At 39.8% G+C, this 4355-nt stretch overlaps 1 non-coding gene across 1 annotated transcript; it reads right to left on the bottom strand.

Annotated features, from left to right (window-relative positions):
- Window positions 1-2834: 2834 nt before the first annotated feature.
- Window positions 2835-2940, bottom strand: LOC121998943. Its single transcript, XR_006116723.1, has one exon. It is a non-coding gene; the product is annotated as a small nucleolar RNA R71 (small nucleolar RNA).
- Window positions 2941-4355: the final 1415 nt, after the last annotated feature.

Genomic DNA, 4355 nt, shown 5'->3' with positions numbered 1-4355 from the left:
AGTAACTCCTCCTTGACTGGGTGAGATGGAGGTACGTATAATCGACCTCGAAAATATAATACCCCCATCATCTCGGTTGAACCCTGTCTGTTGTCAGGAAGCTATCTGGCTGCCAATGAACTGAAAATGCTGATTACCGGCCTGGGCCTCTCGGATCCTCATCCTGATCGACAAATGAGCAACTATAGTAATATGTCTGTCCCTGCTCCTCAAGGCCCAACACGGAGAAACCCTGAATCAAGTCCATGACTGAAGCTCGGTGGCAAGCCAAAGTCCCTCTAGACTTCCTGTTGAGTGCATTGGCAACCACATTAGCATTCCTCGGGTGATAGCTAATTGATGTACGTAGATTGTATACTCTTGTTTAGCATATTTTGACGCACATTCACATACTTTGCACATGCTTTATCTATGCATTTTCATACTTCCAGCTTTGCTTTTAGCATATTTACTTTTTTTTTTTCGGAGATCTACTTTTGTACATTTTCTGTACGCAGGAGTCGATTTTGGAGAGGAATTAATGTCCGAGGCAAAAATTACAATGGATGAAGGAAGAGGCTTGAGTGCCACACGACCCTAACATGGGGGGTTGCCCAGGCCGTGTGGTGATCACCACCCGTGTGGCTGAAGCAGAGGAGGAAGTGGCCATGGCCATGTGTGCATCACACGGTCGTGCCAGGTTCAAAGCAAAGTGAGCCCTGGCCGTGTGCACCACAGGACCGTGCAAGCCCTCTAGAGCCGAAGCAGTACACGGCCGTGTAGATCTACACAGTCATGCAACATTTCCAGAGGCCAAGCAAGCCCTGGCCGTGTGCACCACACGACCGTGCAGGGGTTCCAGAGCAGGAGGCAGAGCAGGTCGTGTAGATCTACACGACCATGCAAAGGGGAGCATAGCAAAGCATACCACGGTCATGTCTCACACACGACCGTGTGAGTTGAGCAGAGAGGGGAGTAGCACAGGCCGTGCGAGCTTCACACGACGGTGTCTCGGAGCAGTGTGGTGCCCAAACCCCTCTTCTATATAAAGACTTCTTTATGATTTGATAGGGGATCTTCTGTCCTTTGGGAGAGGGCAAGATTTGGGTGATTTCTCTTCATCTTGGAGGGATTTTCCGGCGATTCAAGAGCATATCTTCAACGTATCGACTCCGGAATCGAGGATTGGATCCGAAGACCGTTCTTCATCGTAGATAAGCTTTCTCTCTCTTTTCTTGGATTTGGGGATCAAGAATACTTGTAATCTTTCCCTTTTCGGATTTCCTTCCTAATTTATGGATTAGATCTATTTGTTCTAGGATGGAGGGAGTATTTTTAAGATTGAATTGATGTAAAACTCTTGTGGATTTGCCAATTTCCTATTTCTATGATTTTATCCTGTTTGTACCTATTCAATCTTGTGTGGATTGTTGTGATTTGGACCTAATTTCCATTCTTGATTGAATGTTTGAATACCTTGTGGATCTTGTAGAGATAATCTCTCATTCGATTTTCCGAGGGACGTTCGTGACAGACAAGCCCGTGTAAGGACGTTTGAGGGATGAACTTGAGGGTGAAATAAGGTCATTCAAGGGGGTATGATAGATTGTATGTGTTCATGTTCTATATCTTGATGCAGTTGAGGAGTGATGAATTCTTATGTTGATTATCCGAGGGATGAACGTGACAGGCAAGCCCGTGTAAGGACAACATAGATTCATTCCTAATTGATCACATTTAGGTATAGATTTCAGTCCTAGGCCGGTTGTCTATTGCAAGAGAGAACCGACAACCTTCTACAAATGATGGACAATTGAGGAATGAGATTTAGTAGATCATTTACATTGATTAACCTTACAAAGAAATCAAAACTCCTAGAACATCCCTTTATCATAGCCCTTATTCTTGTTTCTATTTCTTTATATTCCTATGTTTTCTTTTCATTAGTTGCATTTAGTTTCTGAAAACCAATTGATTAGTTGTTTAACTAATTCACGTTTAGAAATCTTTAATGGTTATTCCAGTCCCTATGGATACGATATCTTTTATTATTACTTATGACATTTTCGTATACTTACGAAACGTCACCAAGTTTTTGGCGCCGTTGTCGGGGACTCGCTATAACATTAGAGATTATCAATTGAGTTAGACTAAACATAACTTTTCTTTTTTTCATTTGCATAGTTGAATCTAATTTTAGAATTCTGTTTTCATAAGTTTTTCCATTCTTGTCAATTTTTTTGTTGCAATTCTAATTCCGCATTCTTGATTTCTAACATTCTAGTCTAATTTTTCTCTGTTTTTCTTTTGATTTAGTTCTTTCTTCTTTATCTTTTGAGCATATATATCTTGCAATCTTGTTCTTGTGTATACGAAGATCTAACTTTGTAGGAGAACTTCTTCCTCTAGACCCCGAGATAGACAGAACATTTCATAGAAGAAGAACTTCGCAAAGACAACAAACAAAACAAGAATATTCTAGCATGGAAAATATACCACTAAAGGATTATGCAGCACCTTATGCTAGGGGGTTTCGATCTAGCATTTCAAGACCTTCAGTTGAAGTAAACAATTTTGAGATCAAATCTACTATTATTTCTATGGTGCAGCAAAATCAGTTTGGTGGAGGACCGCATGAGGACCCAAATCAACATTTGGAGGTCTTCTATGAGATATGCGACCCAATGAAAATGAATGGTGTTCCTTCTGAAGTAGTGTGCTTATTATTATTTGGGTTTCTTTAAGAGATAGAGCTAAGCAATGGTTAAACTCTTTAGCTCCAAATAGCATCATCACATGGGAGCAATGCGAGCAACAATTTTTGGATAAATTCTATCCGCCTAGTAAACCGGCTCATATGAGAAATCTCATTGCAAGTTTCAAACAAGTTGACTCAGAATCTTTATTTGAAGCTTGGGATAGATACAACAATATGCTCAGACAATGCCCACATCATGGTTTGGAGAGGTGATTAGTGTTACACACATTCTATAATGGCATCAATTATCATACCAAGGTGTCCCTTGATTCAGCTGCTGGAGGGGCACTCGTGAACAAAAGTCTAGATGAAGCTAAGGAAATAATTGAAAGTGTAGCACAAAATCATCATCAATGGGAAAATGAGAGGAATGGTGACTATTCTTATTCAAACCCAACTAAAGCATCAGGGAAATTTGATGTTGATGCGGTCAGTCTAATGTCTGCAAAGTTGGATGCTCTCACAAAGAAGTTGGAAAGTATGGGGACTAACACTAATACAATCAATGCCATAGTATGTTTTTGTGAAACATGTGGTAGTTCTGATCATTCACAAGACTCATGTTCTTTGGGAGCTATATCTGCACAGATAAATCAATTAGAGCAATGTGACGCTATCATGAGTTTTAATCAAAGGCAGAACAATCCATATTCCAACACATATAACCCTAGGTGGAAGAATCATCCAAATTTTTCCTATAGAAATAATGAAGAACAGGGACCACCCATGGGAGGCAAACAAAGTTTCCAATCCGGCTAACAAAGTTTTCAGCAACAACAACAATCTTCTCAAGGCTATCAATTTTCTAAAATCGAAAAGATGCTTGAGGAAATTATCTCTAATCAAAATGAAATGAAGTAAGATATTTTGAAGTTGACTCAGAGAATGGATAATTCTGAAAAGTATCAAAAGATTCAAGATAGCTAAATTACCCAGCTAGCCTCATCATCTTCAAGAGCACCAGGGCAATTTCCTGGAAAACCTGATGTAAATCCAATCGAGCATTGCAATCACATCAAACTTAGGAGCGGACGGACCTTGGGGAATCCTCAAGTGACTGCTCCAAAAGGGATGAAAGTTGAAGAAGAGCTCTCTCCTCCAGCACTTGAACCAAATCAAATTCAAGAAAATAAGGAGAGTACCATTAAGGTTGAAGAGACTCTTCCACTTAATCCACAGAGTCAAGTAATCCCTTTTCCTCAAAGATTAGTGATGCTAAAGAAGGATGAAGAGTTTGACAGATTTTTGGACAAAGTCAAAGAAATATGTGTTGAAGTACCTCTTATTGATGCAATATTACAAATGCCCAAGTTTGCCAAATTCTTGAAGGACATCATGTCTAGCAAAAGAAGAAGAGGAGACATAGAGACTATAGCACTTACAGATGAATGTAGTGCTCTTTTTGAGAAGAACACTTCCCCAAAGTTGAAGGATCCAGGAAGCTTTTATATTCCTTGCAACATAGGAGCTGAATTCATTGAGAAAGTTTTTTGTAATTTGGGGGCAAGTGTTACCCTCATTCCTTATTCCATTTGTAATAAATTATGTCTCAAAAACTTTAAACTTACTACTATGGCAATGCAACTAGCTGATTATTCCTGTAGGTACCCTATGGGTA

The sequence above is a fragment of the Zingiber officinale genome, chromosome 6A (genome assembly GCF_018446385.1).
Source record: "Zingiber officinale cultivar Zhangliang chromosome 6A, Zo_v1.1, whole genome shotgun sequence".
In the NCBI taxonomy this organism is placed as follows: Eukaryota; Viridiplantae; Streptophyta; class Magnoliopsida; order Zingiberales; family Zingiberaceae; genus Zingiber; species Zingiber officinale.
The sequence above is the reverse complement of the archived record's forward strand: the minus strand, read 5'-3'. Positions and strand labels throughout refer to the sequence as shown.